Genomic DNA, 14,540 nt, shown 5'->3' with positions numbered 1-14,540 from the left:
TAAATACCTTTCAAAAAAAGAAGTAAAACGATGGACCTTTTTATTCTAAAATGAGGTGATAGAACTGAGCATTTGGGTGTCCACAATAGCAAAGCAGCAAAGGTGAGGTTAAGGGGACACAGCTGTTGGGATCAGTTCAGTGGTCTCAGGATCAGAATCTGTTCTCTGTATTGGAGATGCGAGGGACCATTACTCACAAGAGGCCAAGGCAGCAAGTCCAGCCACAATGGTGTCACACGAACTCAGTGTCATCAGATTTGTTTTTAGAAAGGCTGAGAGACAGACAGACAGATATCTTCATCAACTGTTTCATTCCCCAAATGCCAGCGACCACCAGGGCTGAAGCAGGTCAAAGGCAGAAGCCTGCAGTTCCACCTGGGACTTCCACATGGGTAGCTGAGCCGTCACCTGCTGCCTCCCAGGCTACCGATGAGCAGGGAGCTGGAATAGATGTGGAGTAGCTGGGCCTTGAGTCCAGGCACTCTGGCTGGGTGGTTTAGGCACTGTACCACATGCTTACTCCAATTTGTTTGGAGGGAGAGAAAAGTCTGACAGCTGATGAGCGTGGACAGAGCATGGATAAGGAGGCAGAGGTCTGGTTTGGAAATATATCCCTCTGATACTCGCCGCGCTCCCTGGCCAGCTCCCGCCCTTGCTACTTTAGGCCCCTCCTTCTTCACTTGTAAGATGAGGGTGTGTTGCCCGCTGCTGCCTGGAGTCCTCTGTAACACTGACAGTCGGTGTTGAAGGTGGCCCTGGGCAGTCTGTGCTGTAATTCTGATAACTGATTAGGTATTTCATTAACGGCCAAAGTGACTTCACTGCTAATATGAGAATACTTATGGTGAGGCTTCCAGAACTAAAATAAATGAGCCTTTCGCACCTCTGCTGGTGCCCTCCTTTCCAGCTCTCTCTACAGGAGATCAGACAAACAGCAGACAATGAATTAATTCACAAGCAAAGACTATTTTTGGCAACTGGGAAAGTTAGATCCTTCTCTGTTTATACATGCCTACTCTATACATAAATCTGTATACATTTATAGATATGTATAGACATGATACCTTTGGCATTATATGTGACTATTTCCCAAATAAAATTATAATATTTATTACATTTATATATCATATAATTATATATTATAGTTATGTAATATATTGATTTATATCAGTATACTTCATTTTATATAACTTATATATTATTATAAATGTAATCAAAAAGTCCCTGGCAAATGAATATTGTGAAAAAAAAAAGCTCCATGGATTTCAAAATTTCTTGCATCAAAATAAGTTTATCTTTCAATTCTATTTTTTCCATGAATTTTTTGAAGTCTCCTTGTACACTTGTAACATTTATTGAATGCATATATTCCAGCACTGTTGAAGACTTTATATACATTTACCCATCACTTCTTATTTTCATTTATTCTATTTCCAATCTTTTTTTAAACATTTATTTTATTTTATTTTACTTGAAAGAGTTACAGAGAGGCAGAGGCACAGAGAGAGAGAGAGATGTCTTCCATCCGCTGGTTCACTCTCAAATGGCCACAACAGCCAGAGCTGGGCTGATCCGAAGCCAGGAGCCAGGAGCTTCTTCCAGGTCTCCCATGAGGGTACAGAGGCCCAAGGGCTTGGGCCATCTTCCACTCCTTTCCCAGGCCATAGCAGAGAGCGGGATCGGAAGTGGAGAAGCCGGGACTAGAACCAGTGCCCACATGGGATACCGGCACTGCAGGTGGCTTTTTACCCACTATGCCACAGCACTGGCCCCTTCTATTTCCAATCATAATGCTCACAACAGATTTCTCAAAATATGGAAATTTATAAGGCTTATTGAAAACATCTTTTAAAAAAGATTTACTTATTTATGTATTTGAAAGGCAGAGTTACAGAGAGAAGGAGAAACAGAGAGAAAGAGATCCTCCATTCACTGATTCACTTCCCAGTGGCATCAACACCTTTGCTAGTGCAGCCCAAAGCCAGGAGCCCAGAGCTTCTTCCAGATCTCCCACATAGGTGCAGGGGCCAAGCACTTGGGCCATCTTCTGCTGCTTTCTCAGGTGCATTAGCAGGCGGCTGGATTGGACGTGGAGCAACCAAGATTTGAACCAGCACCCGTATGGGATGCTGGTGTGACACCACAGATGGCGGCTTAACCTGCTGTGCCACACTCCAGCTCCTATTACAAACACCTTGTGTCACAGGTGTAGCTGTTATTAAGGGGGTGAGGAACGATGATTCATGAAAAGGATTCGCAATTCATGTGAACTTTCGGTAGAGGATTTTCCGGAAATGTATGGATTTGATCATGTTTATGTCTGAGGGCAGGGGTTCTATGCCCCCCAAATGCTCCTATTTTGGACAGAGAAGAAAAACCTTGGAGTTTTTGAAGATTAGGAGATATTTCCAACTCCAAATAAATCAGAGAAAAATCTTAATAAGTCTCCACGAGTGTTTTCTGGCAGTGAGTATGACATTTAATGTTCGTGTGATGTTTTGAACAAATGATCTGGGAGTGAGTTATAGAATTAATTTTGACATTACTGAGCCAATTCAGATGTGCTTCATTTGGTCTGGACCAAACCAAAATCCACACTATTCAAATTATTGGGGATCACTCGGCTCCATGGTCTTTGCCCATGTAGAACACTCAAAGCAATGGTGAAACATTGAGTAGCCTAAGGGATGTGACTTATGTTATGATAATGATTAAGCTACATGTTTTCCCAAAATGTACAAATACACAATGTTCTGTTTTACTCATATGCTTACGTATGGAAAGCAGAAATAAAAAGTGTTTACTTTAGCTACAACAAATGCCATTCCCTTGCTTAGTGACTTTGCTATCCTTCAGCCAAGTCAAGCATATAGGTTTTCCAGAAACCAGAATCTGTATTAAATACAATGAGTTTCTTGCTCCTGCCACCCACGTGGGAGACCTGAATTGAATTCTGGGCTCCTAGCTTCAACTTTGTCCAGTTTTGGCCATTGTAGATACTTGGGTAGTGAACCAGCAGGTGGGAGCACCCTCTCTCTCTCTCTCTCTTACTCTCTCTCTTTCTCACACACACATACACACACATAATTTTTAAAAAATTATTTATTTATTTATTTGAAGGGAAGAATTACAGAGAGAGACAGAGAGAGAGCAAGATCTTCCATCCACTGGTTTACTCTGCAAATGGCCACAACGACCGGAGCTGGGCCAATCTGAAGCCAGGAGCCTGGAGCTTCTTCCAGGTCTCCCACGTGGGTGCAGGGGCCCAAGGACTTTGGCTATCTTCCACTGTTTTCCCAGGCCATTAGCAGGGAGATGGATCAGAAGTGGGGCAGCCAGGACTCAACCTGGCACCCATATGGGATGCTGGTGCTGCAGACAGCAACTTTACCCACTATGCTACAGCGCCAGCCCCTAAATAATATTTTTTTAAAAAAAGTTTACGTGCAATGAGTTTTTCTGTCCCAGCCTCCCTTTCCTTTCTCAACCTTATGATGACGCCATTGGTTTTTGGTTTTTTGTTTGTTTTAAAGCTTTAATTATTTATTTGAAAGGCAGAGTTACAGAGAGGCAGAGGCAGAGAGAGAGAGAGAGAGAGAGAGCAAGAGAGAGAGTCTTCCATCCGCTGGTTCACTCCCAGATAGCTGCAATGGAGCTGTGCCAATCTGAAGCCAGGAGCCAGGAGCTTTTTCCGGGTCTCCAGAGTGAGTGCAGGGGCCCAAGGACTTGGGCCATCTTCCACTGCTTTCCCAGGCCACAGCAGAGAGCTGGAACCGAAGAGAGCAGCCAGGGCTCAAACTCATGCCGCTAAGGGGCACGGCAAGCAGCAGCTTTACCTGCTATGCCACAGCGTGGGCCCGACTCCATTGTTAAATAAAACATGGATACTGTCAGTTTTCCCAGTAGCACCAGTAATATTTGTTGCTGTTTCATAAGTAATTTAGGGAAGTAACTGAAGCAGAAAGAAACTAAATAATTTATTACTGTATTCTCCTCTACTATATCACTATAATCTTCAGTATTAATGTCTTCCTTACAAGTGTAAGGTTGGAAAATTGGAGTCAACTGGGTTAAGTTGATAAATTAAACAGTTATGAAATGTGTTCAGGTGAGTAGCTGATCTTGATTTTTATTGCTTAATAATGCATGCGTTATCTAAATATTTATCTAAGAGTGTGTTTGGGCATTCTTACTGAAATTCTGCTGTAATACCTCCCTAAAAGGATTCTCTTTCAGGGCCATAAGTATTTTGAGTCAGTTCTTATGAGTCAAGTGCAAACCTAACACTCAACAGTTCAATGACAAGTACAGTGTGGACAAGACAGACGGAGCCAGGCCTGAGTTATGAAAACTGGGATCTCAAGCCAGCCTGGCTGCGGTTGGCAATTCAGGCAATTTAGAGATTAGCTTGAAAGCCACAATCTGGGGGAGCTAGAATCCTTGGAGAACTGTTCAGTGTGGCTGTCGTCGGGAAGCATGGGGACTGTGTAGCCAGAGGAAATCGGAAAGCACACTGGTGCGTGTGGCTCTCCAGCCAAACACGGAAGAGTGTAGGCAGAGACCATTCAGCAAACAAGTGGCAGGAAAGACACGATAGTCCTGGCCTGGTGGGGAACCCTGCCTGACACCTTCAGATACCCCTGGGCTCCCATTTGCTCCTCCAGAGAATCCTTTTTTTTAAAATTATTATTTATTTATGTACTTCCAAGGGAGGGAAAGAGGGAGAGTGTTGGGGGAGAGAGAGAGAGAGAGAGAGAGAGAGAGAGAGAGAGAGAGATCTCATCTACTGGTTAACTCCAGCTGGAAATCGACAGCCATCAAAATGGTACTTCCAGTTGGAGAACATGAAGTGGCTTCTGTGGTTTTATTTTTCTTTTTTGTTTACTTTTTTATTTTATTATTTTTAAGATTTATTTATTTTATTTGAAAAGCAGAGTCACAGAGAGAGACACAGTAAAGGATAAAATCTCCAATAGAAAGGAATAAAAATGTGTGATGCCTTCACACTCCCAAATACTGTGTAATTTGGGGGTAGGATTAGAAGTCAAGTGGGTTGGCGTTGTGGCGTAGAAGATGCAGCGCCGGCATCCCATATGGGCATTGGTTTGTGTCCTGGCTGCTCCTCTTCTGATCCAGCTCTCTGCTTATGGCCTGGGAAAGCTGTGGGACATGGCCCCAGTGCGTGGGCCCCTGCACCTGCATGGGAGAACCAGAAGAAGCTCCTGGATCCTGGCTTCAAATTGGCCCAGCTCTGGCCATTGTGGCCATTTGGGGAGTGAACCAGCAGGTGGAAGACCTTTCTCTCTGTCTCTCCCTCTCTCTGTCTGTAACTCTACCTCTCAAATAAGTAAATAAAATTATTTTTTAGAAAAAGTCAAATTCCATAGTCCCAGAATAGCAAGAAAATGTGGGAAATGTTAACTGATTAGTTCAAAACAGAGTTCCTGACTACCTACTGGTCCTACCCTACTTAAAGTAACATTCAGAAATAATTCTCCTTCAAAAATGTGTCATCTATGCAAAGGGTTTTTTAAATTAATAACCAGCATCAGAGTTGGGAAATTGCCTATTAGCTAAATTCAGCCCATCTCCAGTGTTGGTAACGAAAGGTTTCCTGGAATACAGCCACACTTACTTATTCTTGTGTTCTCCATGGCGGCTTCTCACCAGAATGACAGGACTGAGTAGTTGTGTCAGAGACCTCCGGCCCACAACACTGAGAACTGACATTGATAATGACCAAGTGTGCTGACCCTTGACCTACATGAGCTAAGCAGTGATTGGCTAGCAGCCCCATTAACTACTATCGCTAGTGGGCATGTGCTATGACTATATTATTTCCCAAAATGTCTGAGAGATTCAGGCTTCCTTGGGCGCTCCCATGAGGAACAGACTGAAGACCTGGAATCCATCTGGTGACCAAAGGAGCAGTCACCCCAGCTACCACCTGAGTGACCAGTTCCTTCCCATTTTCCCAGGACCACCATTTGTTTTAAAACAGAAAGTCCCCTGTTCCAGGAAATCCCTCAATCCTGGGCAAATAGGTGGGTTGGTCCCTCTGAGAGGTGGTGGGGAGGGAGTGGACTGGTCTGGGGGAAGTTACTTAATCCCTCTGAGCCTCATTTCCGATCTACAAAGTGGGACTGATTGTGTCTTGAGGATTGTCGTGAGGATTAAAGGAGATTATGCACAGAAAGACAACATATTCTAGGCACTTAATGCTAGTTCCCTCCCTACCCTTCTGATGTTTAAATATCTTTCTATGGTCTCTATTTTTTTTTTCTTTTTTCCTTTTTTTCTTCCTTCCTTCCTTCTTTTTTTTTTTTTTTTTTAAGATTTATTTATTTATTTGAAAGGCAGAGTCACAGAGAGGCAGAGGCACAGAGAGAGAGAGAAAGAGAGAGAGAGGTCATCTATTCTCTGGTTCACTCCCCAAATGGCTGCAATAGCTGGAGCTGGGCCTGTCCAAAGCCGGGAGCCAGGAGCTTCTTCTTGGTCTCCCATGGGGGTGCAAGGGTCCAAGCACTTGGGTCATCTTCCACTGCTTTCCCAGGCACATTAGCAGGGAGCTGGATGGGTTGTAGAACAGCCAGATCTCGAACCGGCACCCATATGCGATGCCAGTGCTGCAGGTAGAGGGTTAGCCCACTATACCACAGCACTGGCCCCCTTTACTCCTTTCTTGATGTTGATCGCTTTTGTTCATACTTTTCTGTGCTTTTATTAGATGCTGCTTCCGGTTATTTTGGGGAATAGTTTGTGTATTTAAAATTGTAGGTAAGTGTGCACATAGGTTTCCATGTGTATTTCAGCGCATGTAAGTTGTAATTACACTCTTGGGGAGGGTGTTGTGATGCTACGGGTGAAGTTGCTGCCTAGGATGCCAACATCCCACACTGGGGTGCCTGGGATCAAGTCTCGCCTCTGCTTCCAGTTCAGCTTCCCGATAAAGCACAACCCTGGAGGCCCAGATTGTGGCCCACGTAGGTGGGTCTCTGACACTCACCTGACACACCTTGACGGAGTCCCAGGCTCCTGGCTTTGACCTGGCCCAGCCCTGGCTCTTGTGAGCATTTGGGGAATGAACCAGCAGGTGGAGGATCTCTCCCTCTCTTGTGCTCTGCCTTCCAAAGGAATATTTTTTTAAAAAATATTTTTTCATTTATTTGAGAGGTAGAGTTGACAAAGAGAGGGAGAGACAGAGAGAGAGGTTTTCCATCCACTGTTCGTTACAGCAAATGGCTGCAATGGCCAGAGCTGGGCCGATCCAAAGCCAGGTGCCAGGAGCTTCTTCTGGGTCTCCCACATTGGGTACAGGGACACAAACACTTGAGCCATCTTCCACTGCTTTCCCAGGCCATTAGCAAGGAGCTGGATTAGAAGTGGAGAAGCCAGGACTTGAACTGGCACTCATTTGGGATACCCATGCAGTAGGCGGCAGTTTTACCCACTACAACATAGTATTGGCCCCACTCTCCATTTTCTAATAATGTCATTTCTTTGTCCTTTCTATAAATAAATACTCTAATAAATGAATAACTGATTTTGTATTGGTGAAAATTGCCCACATACATAACATTGACTGATTTTTAACTTGGTAATTGTTCTATGTTTGGGAAGCTAGAGGCAAAGGGCTATTAATCATGTTTTTCCCAACTGCAGATATATCCTAGAAAGTTTGCTCTGTCCAGCTGGTGAAAGTGGTTCAGGGTATCCCCGGTCCATGGTCAGATACACAACTTTTGGAGAATGAGATCAAGGTCTTCTTCTAATCTACCATTCCTTGCCTCTAACAGACAATGTTGACAGGAAGTTGATAGAGCCTGAGAGTGCTACCTCACTCGTAGTTCATTTGATGGATCAGTATGACCCAAGACCCAAGGCGCTAAGTAGACCACTCTCTTATTCAGTTTTTTTTTTTTTAAGATTTATTTATTTATTTGAAAGTCAGAGTTACGCAGAGAGAGGAGAGGCTGAGAAGAGAGAGAGAGAGAGAGAGAGAGAGAGAGAGAGAGAGGTCTTCATCCAATGGTTTACTCCCCAGTTGGCCGCAACAGCCGAAGCTAGGAGCCAGGAGATTCTTCCAGGTCTCCCACGCTGGTGCAGGGGCCCATGGCCTTGGGCCATCTTCTATTGCTTTCACAGGCCACAGCAAAGAGCTGGATCAGAAGTGGAGCAGCAGGGTCTCGAACCAGCCCCAATATGGGATGCCGGTGCTGCAGGCCAGGGCGCCACTGCTCCGGCCCCTCTTATTCAGTTTTAAATGAAGTTAGTAACATACACAATAGTGTATAAATCAAAGAGCAACCCACAACCTCAGAGGTCCCCAGGACAAGATCAAAGGCATGAGGTAGCATCAGTGTCATTCCGATGACAGCATTATGATTTAACATTCAGTTTATTAGCAAACGTGCATGATAGGATTACATAGGGTGTACTCCTGAGTAATTTAGATTCTTAATTACACCTAAAAATCCTAGCTGGTTCCCAACAAATTCCTTTAGGAAATTGCTATATGAGTTTGAGGAATCAAGTATTTGCTGAACCAATGAAATTCCTCTAAAACTATCAGCATTTTAAGTTAATATTCAATTTTTTAATCGCTATACTGGATGGAGTTAAATAATGTAGACTCTTATAGTAATGTGTCTTGTCCAAGTACCAAAATACTCACACAGTTGTAGCTGGTTCCCTCTTTAGCCTCAGTTTACCTGAGGCTATGGCCATGGGATTTTTATGGAATCAAACTTTTTATTGAATTAATTGGTCAAACCTACCAAAACTTACAAAATCCATGAAAAAGGTAGACCATTAGTTTGGCTGATTTGAGTGGCCAATGCAGCAACACGAGCCAAATTACTAGCTCAGAATACACATTGCCTTAATTTGATCTCATCTATGAACATGTTTTGTCTTTTTGGTTGGGACTCCACCCAAAAATATTAGCTTGCAAACTTGGCTTTACCCTAGAATCACCTGGAGAGTTTTGAAATTTCTGAGCCCAGGCCACCCCCAGGTGAATTCAATCAGAATCCTGGGGGCGATGGTGGCAGTGATAATGAGACTCAGGTATTATTAGTACCTTAGGTGACACAGCCAGGCTTGGGAACTGCTGACCTCAAGTTCAAATACATAGGTAGTAATGAAGCCACTATACCATATTTTGCATTAAGGTGGAAGCCTAATGGAGAAATAAACAAGAATGAGACTTGGGAATCATTTTACTAATTACCATGAGCTCATAATTAATTTATTTTATAGCAGTACTTGCAGAAATAAATTTAGGTATTTATTTGAAAAGCAGAGAGGTGTACAGAGAAAGAATAGACATAGATCTTTCATCCACTGGGCCATTCTCCAAAGGCTGACAACAGGCAGGATTGGGACAGGCAAAAGCCAGGAGCCAGAAACTATCCAGGTCTCCCATGTGGTGACAGGGTTCTGACTACTGGAGCCATCACCTGCTGCCTTCCCGTGCACATTAGCAGGAAGCTGGAGCGGGAGGCAGAGCCAGGACTCGAACCCAGGCGCTCCAATATGGGCCGCAGGAGTGCCAAGTGGCATCAACTGCTGTGCCAAATGCCCCTAATAATTTTTATCGTTATTGTTATTTAAAAAGCAGTAGCTTTTTATTGAGCTCTTATCAAGTATCATGGGCAGTGCCAGGTGTTATCCTTGGATTCCTTTATTAAATTCCTCTCACTCAGCAGTGAAGTCTTAGGAAACCAGTGAAATGATTGAGTCCATTGCACACGTGGGGAAGTTGAGGCCTTGCCCAAGAACACCCAGGCAGCAAGGGGTCAAGTGGGAGTCACCAGGACAATGGGTCACTCCCAGCACCTGTGCTCCGGGGCTTTTGTAAAATCAGGGACTGGAAAGTCACTGCTCTCCTAGGTCTTTGGGCTTCTTATCTTATCTCTTGGAGCTTTGGTTTATTTCACTTTTCTTTGTTTCTGGATGTCAAGGCCTTTCCAAACAGCACGTGAAAGCAATTTCTGACACCCGTGGGAGAGGGCTGGGCCCCGGTTATGGATACAATAGGCAGAGGAGTTAATATTGCATATTAAGATCTCCCTCTCCGTCAGGGGGCTTCCTGGCAGACTTAAAACATTTTTAGGCAGCAGAAAGGAAACCCATAACAAAACCACCACCTGGAGGAAACACGCAGTTTGCTGAAGCATGTTGAAAATTTAATTGAAAGAGAGTAAGAATATAACTGTTCTTCTACTCCTGGTGAATCTTGTTTGCCATTTCCTAAGCTCTCAGGGTTGTCCTGCCAACCTGTACGGGTTCGCTTTAAAAGGCTTTTTTTTTTTAAATGTATTTATGCTGAAGTAGACCCCTTAAGAAACATGTGTTACTTAACATCAGCTGAATTCTTAACATGCACTTTTGGTTTTTTGGTTGCAGAACAGCAACAACAAAAAAACACAAAGAAGAGAGAAAGATGACAACACAGGATAGTGTCACGGTCGCCTGCACTGGTTTCCTGTGTACAGTGAACGCGGCTGTACACTCATTTCTCAATCCGGTCTCGTCTCCTCTCCTGGCCTAAGAGCTGAGAGAGCAGCTCAAACAGCTCCCCCAGGACCGCAGCCCCCGGCCACGGCCACGGCGGGCTCAGGGTCCACCCCCGCAGTCTCGGTTTCTCCTTCAGCCCACTCACTCCGGGAGAGCGGCTCCTCCTCCCTGACACCCAGCACGGCCACCTGACCCACGATAGGAGCCCGGCTTCACTGTCCCAGGGGCCTGCCTGGTGTGGAGGGCCTTGGGGGCCCCTTCAAGGCCAAGGTGCTGGAGCCCTGGGCAAGCACCCTAAATCCAGTTCCATATGGGCAGTGGCCAGATGGGTATTTTAACTTCCATTTACACTTCTTTCTTTAAAGATAAATTTCCCAGGTGTCTTAGAAGTAATGCAATCAGCCTCCAGATCCACAGGTTCTGAATCTGTGGATTCAGCAAAATAGTTGGGGGGAAAAAATTGCATCGTACTGAACATGTACCAACCTTTTCCTTGTCATTGTTGCCTACACCCTGCAGTATCATCGTGATTTAGATAGCATTGGCATTGTTAGGTATTTAGAAATCATCCAGAGATGATTTAAAGTCTAGGCAGGCTGGAGTATTTGTAGGTTGTATGCAAATACTCACATTTTATAGAAGGGACCCGAGCACCTGCTGAGGTTGGTATCTGCAGGGGGTCCCGGAAGCCATCCCCTGGGGGCTGCCGAGGCATAACTGTACTTAGATTTTTGCATCTGGGAGTGTGGCCAGAGGCGAATGTGAGTCTTGTAACTGGCAGACATACGGGAGAGAAAAACGTTAACGGGAGAAGGTCAGGCCCCAGGAGCACAGCGCGTGGGCTGGAAGCCGGGTTCCCTGGGAGCCAGCTCTGCGGTCACAGCACCCTTTCACCCCAGGGTCCCTGTTTGCACGGAAGGGGTGATGATGGGTGCCAGCCATTCCCCTGAGGCAGCCTCGGAGGTCAAAAGAAGTCCCCTCTTCCTGGCCTGCCTGCCGTCGTCACTGGGCACAAAGGTGACAGTCCGAGGCATCGTGTGCACCAGCGAGCCGGCCCACAGGCCTTGAGGCTCGGCGAGGCTGCGCGCAAGGGCGTGGGGAGGCCCGTGGCGGCCTTGGCTCCTGCGGTGGCAGTAGCTGGCACGCTGCCCGGGCGGCTACCTCCAGCTGCAGCTGTTGGAGCTATTTGCAGCTCTCCACATCCTGAGAGTTGGATACGGAGGCCTGCTCCTGGGAGCGAGTGAGTAAAAACGACGCAGAGAGGGAGAGGGAGATGACTGGGAAAACCGGGAGGGGAGGCAGGCTCTCCCCAGCCGGGGGAAAGGCCAGAGGAAGTCATGAGACAGTGGCCTGCATGGCGTCGAGGACTTGTGTCTTGCCCTGCATCACAGAGGCGCAAACCACTGTTCCTTGTCCAAGCCAACGGAAACAGAGTGAGCCGGCGGAACTACTGGTAGTTTGAAAGTAAACCAACTTCCTCCCGCCATCTCCCTAGAAAGGAACCACACACACACACACACACACACACACACCCCGTCACCTGCTGTCACCTTGCCCTGCTCTGTTGTCTTCATTGCCCTTAGCAGCTCTGAAACTATCTTGCGTCTCTGCTTACCTGTTCATTGCGCGTTTTTTCTCCATTACACTGGAAGCCTATAGAAACTGCGCAGTGGGTCTGTTTTGTTTACTTGTGAGCCTCCAAGGCCAGCAATGGTGCCTGGCTCACTGGGGGAGAAATGAGGAGCCCAGTAGCAGCCAGCTGCCTACCAAGGGAGCGAGTAGCTGAATTTTTCAACTTTACATTCTGAGAACGTGTTGTCATCAACCTACAGGGAGAAGTTTGATTCATTTGGGGGTAAGGAAATTCATCCCTAGTGGGTTTATTTATTTTCCAACCCATAGTGTTAAGGTCTGGCACAACATTAGTGGCCTTTGTGGCTGTTTTGGGTGATCTTTGCCACCTGTCACTATTTAATGTATTCTTATGTCAGGTAAATAAGGTAAAATGATAGGGTAACTAGGACTTTACAAAAGTATAACCTTAAGCATTGTAATCTACAAGGAGACTTTCACCTAAAACTTGGTCAAAATAAGAAATTTGAGACTCAGTCCAATTCAATTCCTTAAGCTTGACTTAGGAAGTTGAACTTAGCCTTTTGTGTTTAGTAAGTATTCAGACCTTTAAAGAGGAGGATTTAATAGCATGAATAAGATTACTTTTATGTGGTTTTTTTTTTTTTTGAAAGATCTATTTGAAAGGCAGAGTGACAGAGAGAGAAAGAGAGAGAGAGAGAGAGAGATCAACTACTGGTTCACTCCCCAAATGGCTGCAATAGCCAGGACTAGGCCAAGTTGAAGCCAGGAGCCAAAAACTCCATCCTGGTCTCCCACGTGGGTGACAGTGATCCAAGCATTTGGGCCATCTTCCTGTGATTTCCCAGGCTCATGAGCAGTGGAGCAGCTGAGACAGGAACCAAGGCCCATATGGAATGGCAGCGTTGCAAGGATCTGATTAACCCTGTGTGCCACAGCACTGGCCCCAAGGATTTCCTTCTAAAAGCAAGTGCTCCTAAGGTGGGCCTTTGGCATAGTGGTTAAGGTGGTTAAGGTCCTGCTTGGAGCCCCAGCATCCCACATGGAGTGCCTGGGTTCAAGTCCTGGCTCTGCTGGCATTTTAGCTTCTTCCTAGTGCACACTCTTGGAGGCCATGGTGATGACTCAAATACTTGGTCCCTGCCACTCATGTGGAAGACCTGAATTGAGTTGCAGGCTCCTAACTTTTGTCTGGTCCATCCCTGGCTGTTGTCACATTTGGGGGTGAACTGCTGGATGGGATTCCTCTCCCTCTTATGCAAACTTTTAACAGACTTTGATAAGAATTAAAAGGTAGACACGTGGTACAATATCATAGTCATTGTTTAAAGATCTATTTTATTTATTTGAAAAGAGTCACAGAGAGAGAGGTAGAGACAGAGAGATCTTTTATCCACTGATTCACTCCCCAAATGGTTGCAGCAGCAGGGGTCGAGCCAGACTGAAGCCAGGAGCCTGGAATTCCATCTGGGCCTCCTACATGGGTGGCAGCAGCTCAATTTCTTGAGCCATCTTTTTCGCTGGTTTCCCAGGTACCTTAGCAGGGAGCTAGACCGGAAGTGGAGCAGCTGGGACACGGGCAGCTGGGATGCCCGTATTACAGAGGCTGCTTTACCCACTGCCCACAATGCCTGCCCCACAATGTCATATTCCTACAGCAGCCACATTGCAAGGATTGCGATTTCTTTTAAAATACTTCTTTGTGCCGGGCAGCCAATTTAGATTCCAACTGTAATTTTGATCAGCTTTATCATGACTGTATTTTACTAGTTTATTCTTTAAAAAAAATCCTCCTCAGACTTTTCCCCCTTAATGCTCTGAAATGATGCCAGAGGGGCTTTATTTTGTTTTTAGCTAAAATTGGTTGATGAAAAAAAGAATGGAGAGTAGATGATCAGAATGATTGTCACCTGGCTATTCTCACCACAGTGGCTCCCTTCTGTGTGGGGTCCATGTTCCAGGGTCATGGTCAAGCCTGGAAATGTAGATAGTAACAAAGCCCATACATGCTCCTACACATCATACTTACGATAAAGTTTAACTTATAAATTAGGCACAGTGAGAGAGCAACAGCAACACCTAACAATAAAGTACAAGTATAGCCATAGATCATAATACAATGAATGGAGCCTCTCTATTTCTGTGATTTTTTTCGTTTAATATTTTTGGACCATGGTTGACCAACGGTGACTGAAACTGCAAAAGTGAAACCACGAAGTGGGGAAACTGATGTTCTCACTCAACTGCTTTCTTTCCTGGAATTAAAGGCCCAAGAAGTGCTTTGGAGATTCGCATTTCCAGAGTCCCCATGCGGAAGAACGTTCTGGGAATTCCTTTGGATTTTTGCAAACCGAGGGAAGCTACTCTTTGTAAATCTGTTGCATTGGAATCACAGCAGAGCTCACTCAGAAAAACTGGTTCCTGAT

This window comes from Lepus europaeus, chromosome 6 (genome assembly GCF_033115175.1).
Source record: "Lepus europaeus isolate LE1 chromosome 6, mLepTim1.pri, whole genome shotgun sequence".
In the NCBI taxonomy this organism is placed as follows: domain Eukaryota; kingdom Metazoa; phylum Chordata; class Mammalia; order Lagomorpha; family Leporidae; genus Lepus; species Lepus europaeus.
This window is presented reverse-complemented; position numbering follows the sequence as displayed.